A 12,480-nucleotide genomic window follows, 5' to 3' on the forward strand; every position below is an offset into this window, starting at 1 on the left:
GAGCCCAGTAGAGCCCGACAGAGCCCGACAGAGCCCGACAGAGCCCGACAGAGCCCGACAGGGCCCAGTAGAGCCCGACAGAGCCCGACAGAGCCCGACAGAGCCCGACAGGGCCCGACAGGGCCCAGTAGAGCCCGACAGAGCCCGACAGAGCCCGACAGGGCCCGACAGGGCCCGACAGAGCCCGACAGAGCCCGACAGGGCCCAGTAGGGCCCAGTAGGGCCCAGTAGAGCCCGACAGAGCCCGACAGAGCCCGACAGAGCCCGACAGAGCCCAGTAGAGCCCGACAGAGCCCGACAGAGCCCGACAGAGCCCGACAGAGCCCGACAGAGCCCAGTAGAGCCCGACAGAGCCCGACAGAGCCCGACAGAGCCCGACAGAGCCCAGTAGAGCCCAGTAGAGCCCGACAGAGCCCAGTAGAGCCCGACAGAGCCCAGTAGAGCCCGACAGAGCCCAGTAGAGCCCAGTAGAGCCCGACAGAGCCCAACAGAGCCCGACAGAGCCCAGTAGAGCCCGACAGAGCCCGACAGAGCCCAGCACAGCCCAATAGAGCCCGACAGGGCCCGACAGAGCCCGACAGGGCCCGACAGGGCCCAGTAGAGCCCAGTAGAGCCCGACAGAGCCCGACAGAGCCCGACAGAGCCCGACAGAGCCCGACAGAGCCCAGTTTAGCCCAGTAGAGCCCGACAGAGCCCGACAGAGCCCGACAGAGCCCGACAGGGCCCAGTATAGCCCGACAGAGCCCGACAGAGCCCGACAGAGCCCGACAGAGCCCGACAGGGCCCGACAGGGAACAGTAGAGCCCAGTAGAGCCCGACAGAGCCCGACAGAGCCCGACAGAGCCCAGTAGAGCCCGACAGAGCCCGACAGAGCCCGACAGAGCCCGACAGAGCCCGACAGAGCCCAGTAGAGCCCGACAGAGCCCGACAGAGCCCGACAGGGCCCGACAGGGCCCAGTAGAGCCCGACAGAGCCCGACAGGGCCCGACAGGGCCCGACAGGGCCCGACAGAGCCCGACAGGGCCCGACAGGGCCCAGTAGGGCCCAGTAGGGCCCAGTAGAGCCCGACAGAGCCCGACAGAGCCCGACAGAGCCCGACAGAGCCCAGTAGAGCCCGACAGAGCCCAACAGAGCCCGACAGAGCCCGACAGAGCCCGACAGAGCCCAGTAGAGCCCGACAGAGCCCAGTAGAGCCCGACAGAGCCCGACAGAGCCCGACAGGGCCCGACAGGGCCCGACAGGGCCCGACAGGGAACAGTAGAGTCCGACAGAGCCCGACAGAGCCCGACAGAGCCCAGTAGAGCCCGACAGAGCCCAATAGTGCCCGACAGAGCCCAGTAGAGCCCGACAGAGCCCGACAGAGCCCGACAGGGCCCGACAGGGCCCAGTAGAGCCCGACAGAGCCCCACAGAGCCTAGTAGAGCCCGACAGAGCCCAGCACAGCCCAATAGAGCCCGACAGGGCCCGACAGGGCCCGACAGGGCCCAGTAGAGCCCAGGAGAGCCCAACAGAGCCCGACAGGAGCCGACAGGGCCCAGTAGAGCCCGACAGAGCCCGACAGAGCCCGACAGAGCCCAGTAGAGCCCGACAGAGCCCGACAGAGCCCGACAGGGCCAGACAGGGCCCGACAGGGCCCAGTAGAGCCCAGTAGAGCCCGACAGAGCCCGACAGAGCCCGACAGAGCCCGACAGAGCCCGACAGAGCCCGACAGAGCCCGACAGAGCCCAATAGAGCCCAATAGAGCCCAATAGAGCCCGACAGATCCTGACAGAGCCCGACAGAGCCTGACAGAGCCCGACAGAGACCGACAGAGCCTACACAGAGCCCGACAGAGCCTACACAGAGCCCGACAGAGCCCAATAGAGCCCGACAGAGCCCGACAGAGCCCGACAGAGCCCGACATGGCCCGACAGTGCCCAGTAGGGCCCAGTAGAGCCCAGTAGAGCCCGACAGAGCCCGACAGAGCCCGACAGAGCCCGACAGAGCCCGACAGAGCCCGACAGAGCCCGACAGGGCCCAGGAGAGCCCGACAGATCCTGACAGAGCCCGACAGAGCCCGACAGAGCCCGACAGAGCCCGACAGAGCCTACACAGAGCCCGACAGAGCCTACACAGAGCCCGACAGAGCCCAATAGAGCCCGACAGAGCCCGACAGAGCCCGACAGAGCCCTGGGGAGTAATGGGGAGCCCTGAGGAACCAAGACACGTTCTGGGGAGCCCTGGGGAGGAATGGGGAGACCTCGGGAACCAAGACACGTTTTGGGGAGCTCTGGGGAGGAATGGGGAGCCCCGAAAAACAAAGGCACGTTTTGGGGAGCCCTGGGGAGGAATGGGGAGCTCTGGGGAACCAAGACATGTTTTGGGGAGCTCTGGGGAGGAATGGGGAGCCCCGAGAAACAAAGGCACGTTTTGGGGAGCCCTGGGGAGGAATGGGGAGACCTGCGGAACCAAGACACGTTTTGGGGAGCCCTCGGGAGGAATGGGAAGCTCTGGGGAACCAAGACACATTTTGGGGAGCTCTGGGGAGGAATGGGGAGCCTTGGGGAACAAAGACACGTTTTGGGGAGCCCTGGGGAGGAATGGGGAGCTCTGGGGAACCAAGACACGTTTTGGGGAGCTCTGGGGAGGAATGGGGAGCCCCGAAAAACAAAGGCACGTTTTGGGGAGCCCTGGGGAGGAATGGGGAGCTCTGGGGAACCAAGACACGTTTTGGGGAGCTCTGGGGAGGAATGGGGAGCCCCGAGAAACAAAGGCACGTTTTGGGGAGCCCTGGGGAGGAATGGGGAGCCCTGGGGAACCAAGACAAGTTTTGGGGAGCCCTGGGGAGGAATGGGGAGACCTGCGGAACCAAGACACGTTTTGGGGAGCCCTGGGGAGGAATGGGGAGCCCTGAGGAACCAAGACACGTTCTGAGGAGCCCTGGGGAGGAATGGGGAGACCTGCGGAATCAAGACACGTTTTGGGGAGCTCTGGGGAGGAATGGAGAGCCCCGAAAAACAAAGGCACGTTTTGGGGAGCCCTGGGGAGGAATGGGGAGCTCTGGGGAACCAAGACACGTTTTGGGGAGCTCTGGGGAGGAATGGGGAGCCCCGAGAAACAAAGGCACGTTTTGGGGAGCCCTGGGGAGCAATGGGGAACCCCGAGGAAGGAAGACACGTTTTGGGGAGCCCTGAGGAACCAAGACAATTTCTGGGGAGCCCTGGGGAGGAATGGGGAGACCTGCGGAACCAAGACACGTTTTGGGGAGCCCTGGGGAGGAATGGGGAGCTCTGGGGAATCAAGACACGTTTTGGGGAGCCCTGGGGAGGAATGGTGAGCCCTGGGGAACCAAGACACGTTCTGGGGAGCCCTGGGGAGGAATGGGGAGCTCTGGGGAACCAAGACACATTCTGGGGAGCTCTGGGGAGGAATGGGGAGCCCCGAGAAACTAAGGCACGTTTTGGGGAGCCCTGGGGAGGAATGGGGAGCTCTGGGGAACCAAGACACGTTTTGGGGGGCCCTGGGGAGGAATGGGGAGCCCTGGGGAAACAAGACACGTTTTGGGGAGCCCTGGGGAGGAATGGTGAGCTCTGGGGAACCAAGACACGTTTTGGGGAGCCCTGGGGAGGAATGGGAGCTCTGGGGAATCAAGACACGTTTTGGGGAGCCCTGGGGAGGAATGGGGAGCCTTGGGGAACCAAGACACATTTTGCGGAGCTCTGGGGAGGAATGGGGAGCCCCGAGAAACAAAGGCACGTTTTGGGGAGACCTGGGGAGGAATGGGGAGCTCTGGGGAACCAAGACACGTTTTGGGGAGCCCTGGGGAGGAATGGGGAGCCCTGGGGAACCAAGACACGTTTTGGAGAGCCCTGGGGAGGAATGGGGAGCTCTGGGGAACCAAGACACATTTTGGGGAGCTCTGGGGAGGAATGGGGAGCCCCAAGAAACAAAGGTACGTTTTGAGGAGCCCTGGGGAGGAATGGGGAGCCTTGGGGAACCAAGACACGTTTTGGGGAGCCCTGGGGAGGAATGGGGAGCCCTGGGGAACCAAGAAACCTTTTGGGGAGCCCTGGGGAGGAATGGGGAGACCTGCGGAACCAAGACACGTTTTCGGGAGACCTGGGGAGGAATGGGGAGCCTTGGGGAACCAAGACACGTTTTGGGGAGCCCTGGGGAGGAATGGGGAGCTCTGGGGAACCAAGACACGTTTTGGGGAGCTCTGGGGAGGAATGGGGAGCCCCGAGAAACAAAGGCACATTTTGGGGAGCCCTGGGGAGGAATGGGGAGCCTTGGGCAACCAAGACACGTTTTGGGGAGACCTGGGGAGGAATGGGGAGCCCCGAGAATCAAAGACACGTTGTGGGGAGCCCTGGGGAGCAATAGGGAACCCCGAGAATGCAAGACACGTTTTGGGGAGCCCTGAAAAACCAAGACACGTTCTGGGGAGCCCTGGGGAGGAATGGGGAGACCTGCGGAACCAAGACACGTTTTGGGGAGCCCTGGGGAGGAATGGGGAGCCCTGGAGAACCAAGACACGTTTTGGGGAGCCATGGGGAGGAATGGGGAGCCCTGAGGAACCAAGACACGTTTTGGGGAGCCCTGGGGAGGAATGGGGAGCTCTGGGGAACCAAGACACGTTTTGGGGAGCTCTGGGGAGGAATGGGGAGCCCCGAGAAACAAAGGCACGTTTTGGGGAGCCCTGGGGAGGAATGGGGAGCTCTGGGGAACCAAGACACGTTTTGGGGAGCCCTGGGGAGGAATGGGGAGCCTTGGGGAACGAAGACACGTTTTGGGGAGCCCTGGGGAGGAATGGGGAGCCCCGAGAAACAAAGACACGTTTTGGGGAGCCCTGGGGAGCAATGGGGAACCCCGAGGAAGGAAGACACGTTATGGGGAGCCCTGAGGAACCAAGACAATTTCTGGGGAGCCCTGGGGAGGAATGGGGAGACCTGCGGAACCAAGACATGTTTTGGGGAGCCCTGGGGAGGAATGGGGAGCCCTGCGGAACCAAGACACGTTCTGGGGAGCCCTGGGGAGGAATGGGGAGACCTGCGGAACCAAGACATGTTTTGGGGAGCCCTGGGGAGGAATGGGGAGCCCTGAAGAACCAAGACACGTTCTGGGGAGCCCTGGGGAGGAATGGGGAGAACTGCAGAACCAAGACATGTTTTGGGGAGCCCTGGGGAAAATGGGGAGCCCTGAGGAACCAAGACACCTTCTGGGGAGCCCTGGGGAGGAATGGGGAGACCTGCGGAAACAAGACACGTTTTGGGGAGCCCTGGGGAGGAATGGGGAGCCCTGAGGAACCAAGACACGTTCTGGGGAGCCCTGGGGAGGAATGGGGAGCCCTGGGGAAACAAGACACGTTTTGGGGAGCCCTGGGGAGGAATGGGGAGCCCTGAGGAACCAAAACAGGTTCTGGGGAGCCCTGGGGACGAACGGGGAGACCTGCGGAACCAAGACATGTTTTGGGGAGCCCTGGGGAGGAATGGGGAGCCCTGGGGAACGAAGACACGTTTTGGGGAGCCCTGGGGAGGAATGGGGAGCCCTGAGGAACCAAGACACGTTCTGGGGAGCCCTGGGGAGGAATGGGGAGACCTGCGGAACCAAGACACGTTTTGGGGAGCTCTGGGGAGGAATGGGGAGCCCCGAAAAACAAAGGCACGTTTTGGGGAGCCCTGGGGAGGAATGGGGAGCTCTGGGGAAACAAGACACGTTTTGGGGAGCCCTGGGGAGGAATGGGGAGCCCTGAGGAACCAAGACAGGTTCTGGGGAGCCCTGGGGACGAACGGGGAGACCTGCGGAACCAAGACATGTTTTGGGGAGCCCTGGGGAGGAATGGGGAGCCCTGGGGAACGAAGACACGTTTTGGGGAGCCCTGGGGAGGAATGGGGAGCCCTGAGGAACCAAGACACGTTCTGGGGAGCCCTGGGGAGGAATGGGGAGACCTGCGGAACCAAGACACGTTTTGGGGAGCTCTGGGGAGGAATGGGGAGCCCCGAAAAACAAAGGCACGTTTTGGGGAGCCCTGGGGAGGAATGGGGAGCTCTGGGGAACCAAGACACGTTTTGGGGAGCTCTGGGGAGGAATGGGGAGCCCCGAGAAACAAAGGCACGTTTTGGGGAGCCGTGGGGAGGAATGGGGAGCTCTGGGGAACCAAGACACGTTTTGGGGAGCCCTGGGGAGTAATGGGGAGCCTTGGGGAACGAAGATACGTTTTGGGGAGCTCTGGGGAGGAATGGGGAGCCCCGAGAAACAAAGACACGTTTTGGGGAGCCCTGGGGAGCAATGGGGAACCCCGAGGAAGGAAGACACGTTTTGGGGAGCCCTGAGGAACCAAGACAATTTCTGGGGAGCCCTGGGGAGGAATGGGGAGACCTGCGGAACCAAGACACGTTTTGGGGAGTCCTGGGGAGGAATGGGAAGCCTTGGGGAACCAAGACACGTTTTGGGGAGCCCTGGGGAGGAATGGGGAGCCCTGGGGAACCAAGACACGTTTTGGGGAGCCCTGGGGAGGAATGGGGAGCCCCGAGAAACAAAGGCACGTTTTGGGGAGCCCTGGGGAGGAATGGGGAGCTCTGGGGAACCAAGACACGTTTTGGGGAGCCCTGGGGAGGAATGGGGAGCCCTGGGGAAACAAGACACATTTTGGGGAGCCCTGGGGAGGAATGGGGAGCTCTGGGGAACCAAGACACGTTTTGGGGAGCCCTGGGGAGGAATGGGGAGCTCTGGGGAACCAAGACATGTTTTGGGGAGCTCTGGGGAGGAATGGGGAGCCCCGAAAAACAAAGGCACGTTTTGGGGAGCCCTGGGGAGGAATGGGGAGCTCTGGGGAACCAAGACACGTTTTGGGGAGCCCTGGGGAGAAATGGGGAGCCCTGGGGAACCAAGACACCTTCTGGGGAGCGCTGGGGAGGAATGGGGAGACCTGCGGAAACAAGACACTTTTTGGGGAGCCCTGGGGAGGAATGGGGAGCCCTGAGGAACCAAGACACGTTCTGGGGAGCCCTGGGGAGGAATGGGGAGACCTGCGGAAACAAGACATGTTTTGGGGAGCCCTGGGGAGGAATGGGGAGCCCTGAGGAACCAAGACACGTTCTGGGGAGCCCTGGGGAGGAATGGGGAGTTCTGGGGAACCAAGACACGTTCTGGGGAGCCCTGGGGAGGAATGGGGAGCCCTGGGGAACCAAGACACGTTTTGGGGAGCTCTGGGGAGGAATGGGGAGCCCCGAAAAACAAAGGCACGTTTTGGGGAGCCCTGGGGAGGAATGGGGAGCTCTGGGTAACCAAGACACGTTTTGGGGAGCTCTGGGGAGGAATGGGGAGCCCCGAGAAACAAAGGCACGTTTTGGGGAGCCCTGGGGAGGAATGGGGAGCTCTGGGGAACCAAGACACGTTTTGGGGAGCCCTGGGGAGGAATGGGGAGCCTTGGGGAACCAAGACACGTTTTGGGGAGCCCTGGGGAGGAATGGGGAGCCCCGAGAAACAAAGACACGTTTTGGGGAGCCCTGGGGAGCAATGGGGAACCCCGAGGAAGGAAGACACGTTTTGGGGAGCCCTGAGGAACCAAGACAGGTTCTGGGGAGACCTGGGGAGGAATGGGGAGCTCTGGGGAACCAAGACACGTTTTGGGGAGCCCTGGGGAGGAATGGGGAGCCTTGGGGAACCAAGACACGTTTTGGGGAGCCCTGGGGAGGAATGGGGAGCCCTGGGGAACCAAGACACATTTTGGGGAGCTCTGGGGAGGAATGGGGAGCCCCGAGAAACAAAGGCACGTTTTGGGGAGCCCTGGGGAGGAATGGGGAGCTCTGGGGAACCAAGACACGTTTTGGGGAGCCCTGGGGAGGAATGGTGAGCCCTGGGGAACCAAGACACGTTCTGGGGAGCCCTGGGGAGGAATGGGGAGCCCTGGGGAACCAAGACACATTCTGGGGAGCTCTGGGGAGGAATGGGGAGCCCCGAGAAACAAAGGCACGTTTTGGGGAGCCCTGGGGAGGAATGGGGAGCTCTGGGGAACCAAGACACGTTTTGGGGAGCCCTGGGGAGGAATGGGGAGCCCTGGGGAAACAAGACACGTTTTGGGGAGCCCTGGGGAGGAATGGGGAGCTCTGGGGAACCAAGACACGTTTTGGGGAGCCCTGGGGAGGAATGGGAGCCCTGGGGAATCAAGACACGTTTTGGGGAGCCCTGGGGAGGAATGGGGAGCCTTGGGGAACCAAGACACTTTTTGCGGAGCTCTGGGGAGGAATGGGGAGCCCCGAGAAACAAAGGCACGTTTTGGGGAGCCCTGGGGAGGAATGGGGAGCTCTGGGGAACCATGACACGTTTTGGGGAGCCCTGGGGAGGAATGGGGAGCCCTGGGGAACCAAGACACGTTTTGGGGAGCCCTGGGGAGGAATGGGGAGCTCTGGGGAACCAAGACACATTTTGGGGAGCTCTGGGGAGGAATGGGGAGCCCCGAGAAACAAAGGTACGTTTTGGGGAGCCCTGGGGAGGAATGGGGAGCTCTGGGGAACCAAGACACGTTTTGGGGAGCCCTGGGGAGGAATGGGGAGCCCTGGGGAACCAAGAAACGTTTTGGGGAGCCCTCGGGAGGAATGGGGAGCTCTGGGGAACCAAGACACGTTTTGGGGAGCCCTGGGGAGGAATGGGGAGCCTTGGGGAACCAAGACACGTTTTGGGGAGCCCTGGGGAGGAATGGGGAGACCTGCGGAACCAAGACACGTTTTGGGGAGCTCTGGGGAGGAATGGGGAGCTCTGGGGAACCAAGACACGTTTTGGGGAGCCCTGGGGAGGAATGGGGAGCCTTGGGGAACCAAGACACGTTTTGGGGAGCCCTGGGGAGGAATGGGGAGCCTTGGGCAACCAGGACACGTTTTGGGGAGCCCTGGGGAGGAATGGGGAGCCCCGAGAATCAAAGACACGTTGTGGGTAGCCCTGGGGAGCAATAGGGAACCCCGAGAATGCAAGACACGTTTTGGGGAGCCCTGAGGAACCAAGACAGGTTCTGGGGAGCCCTGGGGAGGAATGGGGAGACCTGCGGAACTAAGACACATTTTGGGGAGCCCTGGGGAGGAATGGGGAGCCCTGAGGAACCAAGACACGTTCTGGGGAGCCCTGGGGAGGAATGGGGAGACCTGCGGAACCAAGACATGTTTTGGGGAGCCCTGGGGAGGAATGGGGAGCCCTGGGGAACCAAGACACGTTCTGGGGAGCTCTGGGGAGGAATGGGGAGCCCCGAAAAACAAAGGCACGTTTTGGGGAGCCCTGGGGAGGAATGGGGAGCCCTGGGGAACCAAGACACGTTTTGGGGAGCTCTGGGGAGGAATGGGGAGCCCCGAGAAACAAAGGCACGTTTTGGGGAGCCCTGGGGAGGAATGGGGAGCTCTGGGGAACCAAGACACGTTTTGGGGAGCCCTGGGGAGGAATGGGGAGCCTTGGGGAACCAAGACACGTTTTGGGGAGCCCTGGGGAGGAATGGGGAGCCCCGAGAAACAAAGACACGTTTTGGGGAGCCCTGGGGAGCAATGGGGAACCCCGAGGAAGAAAGACACGTTTTGGGGAGCCCTGAAAAACCAAGACAGGTTCTGGGGAGCCCTGGGGAGGAATGGGGAGCTCTGGGGAACCAAGACACGTTTTGGGGAGCCCTGGGGAGGAATGGGGAGTTCTGGGGAACCAAGACACGTTTTGGGGAGCCCTGGGGAGGAATGGGGAGCTCTGGGGAACCAAGACACATTTTGGGGAGCTCTGGGGAGGAATGGGGAGCCCCGAGAAACAAAGGCACGTTTTGGGGAGCCCTGGGGAGGAATGGGGAGCCCTGGGGAAACAAGACACGTTTTGGGGAGCCCTGGGGAGGAATGGGGAGCTGTGGGGAACCAAGACACGTTTTGGGGAGCCCTGGGGAGGAATGGGAGCCCTGGGGAATCAAGACACGTTTTGGGGAGCCCTGGGGAGGAATGGGGAGCCTTGGGGAACCAAGACACATTTTGCGGAGCTCTGGGGAGGAATGGGGAGCCCCGAGAAACAAAGGCACGTTTTGGGGAGCCCTGGGGAGGAATGGGGAGCTCTGGGGAACCAAGACACGTTTTGGGGAACCCTGGGGAGGAATGGGGAGCCCTGGGGAACCAAGACACATTTTGGGGAGCCCTGGGGAGGAATGGGGAGCCCTGGGGAACCAAGACACATTTTGGGGAGCTCTGGGGAGGAATGGGGAGCCCCGAGAAACAAAGGTACGTTTTGGGGAGCCCTGGGGAGGAATGGGGAGCTCTGGGGAACCAAGAAACGTTTTGGGGAGCCCTGGGGAGGAATGGGGAGCCCTGGGGAACCAAGAAACGTTTTGGGGAGCCCTGGGGAGGAACGGGGAGCTCTGGGGAACCAAGACACGTTTTGGGGAGCCCTGGGGAGGAATGGGGAGCCTTGGGTAACCAAGACACGTTTTGGGGAGCCCTGGGGAGGAATGGGGAGCTCTGGGGAACCAAGACACGTTTTGGGGAGCTCTGGGGCGGAATGGGGAGCCCCGGGAAACAAAGGCACGTTTTGGGGAGCCCTGGGGAGGAATGGGGAGCCCTGAGGAACCAAGACACGTTCTGGGGAGCCCTGGGGAGGAATGGGGAGACCTGCGGAACCAAGACACGTTTTGGGGAGCTCTGGGGAGGAATGGAGAGCCCCGAAAAACAAAGGCACGTTTTGGGGAGCCCTGGGGAGGAATGGGGAGCTCTGGGGAACCAAGACACGTTTTGGGGAGCTCTGGGGAGGAATGGGGAGCCCCGAGAAACAAAGGCACGTTTTGGGGAGCCCTGGGGAGCAATGGGGAACCCCGAGGAAGGAAGACACGTTTTGGGGAGCCCTGAGGAACCAAGACAATTTCTGGGGAGCCCTGGGGAGGAATGGGGAGACCTGCGGAACCAAGACACGTTTTGGGGAGCCCTGGGGAGGAATGGGGAGCTCTGGGGAATCAAGACACGTTTTGGGGAGCCCTGGGGAGGAATGGTGAGCCCTGGGGAACCAAGACACGTTCTGGGGAGCCCTGGGGAGGAATGGGGAGCTCTGGGGAACCAAGACACATTCTGGGGAGCTCTGGGGAGGAATGGGGAGCCCCGAGAAACTAAGGCACGTTTTGGGGAGCCCTGGGGAGGAATGGGGAGCTCTGGGGAACCAAGACACGTTTTGGGGGGCCCTGGGGAGGAATGGGGAGCCCTGGGGAAACAAGACACGTTTTGGGGAGCCCTGGGGAGGAATGGTGAGCTCTGGGGAACCAAGACACGTTTTGGGGAGCCCTGGGGAGGAATGGGAGCTCTGGGGAATCAAGACACGTTTTGGGGAGCCCTGGGGAGGAATGGGGAGCCTTGGGGAACCAAGACACATTTTGCGGAGCTCTGGGGAGGAATGGGGAGCCCCGAGAAACAAAGGCACGTTTTGGGGAGACCTGGGGAGGAATGGGGAGCTCTGGGGAACCAAGACACGTTTTGGGGAGCCCTGGGGAGGAATGGGGAGCCCTGGGGAACCAAGACACGTTTTGGAGAGCCCTGGGGAGGAATGGGGAGCTCTGGGGAACCAAGACACATTTTGGGGAGCTCTGGGGAGGAATGGGGAGCCCCAAGAAACAAAGGTACGTTTTGAGGAGCCCTGGGGAGGAATGGGGAGCCTTGGGGAACCAAGACACGTTTTGGGGAGCCCTGGGGAGGAATGGGGAGCCCTGGGGAACCAAGAAACCTTTTGGGGAGCCCTGGGGAGGAATGGGGAGACCTGCGGAACCAAGACACGTTTTCGGGAGACCTGGGGAGGAATGGGGAGCCTTGGGGAACCAAGACACGTTTTGGGGAGCCCTGGGGAGGAATGGGGAGCTCTGGGGAACCAAGACACGTTTTGGGGAGCTCTGGGGAGGAATGGGGAGCCCCGAGAAACAAAGGCACATTTTGGGGAGCCCTGGGGAGGAATGGGGAGCCTTGGGCAACCAAGACACGTTTTGGGGAGACCTGGGGAGGAATGGGGAGCCCCGAGAATCAAAGACACGTTGTGGGGAGCCCTGGGGAGCAATAGGGAACCCCGAGAATGCAAGACACGTTTTGGGGAGCCCTGAAAAACCAAGACACGTTCTGGGGAGCCCTGGGGAGGAATGGGGAGACCTGCGGAACCAAGACACGTTTTGGGGAGCCCTGGGGAGGAATGGGGAGCCCTGGAGAACCAAGACACGTTTTGGGGAGCCATGGGGAGGAATGGGGAGCCCTGAGGAACCAAGACACGTTTTGGGGAGCCCTGGGGAGGAATGGGGAGCTCTGGGGAACCAAGACACGTTTTGGGGAGCTCTGGGGAGGAATGGGGAGCCCCGAGAAACAAAGGCACGTTTTGGGGAGCCCTGGGGAGGAATGGGGAGCTCTGGGGAACCAAGACACGTTTTGGGGAGCCCTGGGGAGGAATGGGGAGCCTTGGGGAACGAAGACACGTTTTGGGGAGCCCTGGGGAGGAATGGGGAGCCCCGAGAAACAAAGACACGTTTTGGGG

The sequence above is a fragment of the Caloenas nicobarica genome, chromosome 25 (genome assembly GCF_036013445.1).
Source record: "Caloenas nicobarica isolate bCalNic1 chromosome 25, bCalNic1.hap1, whole genome shotgun sequence".
In the NCBI taxonomy this organism is placed as follows: Eukaryota; Metazoa; Chordata; class Aves; order Columbiformes; family Columbidae; genus Caloenas; species Caloenas nicobarica.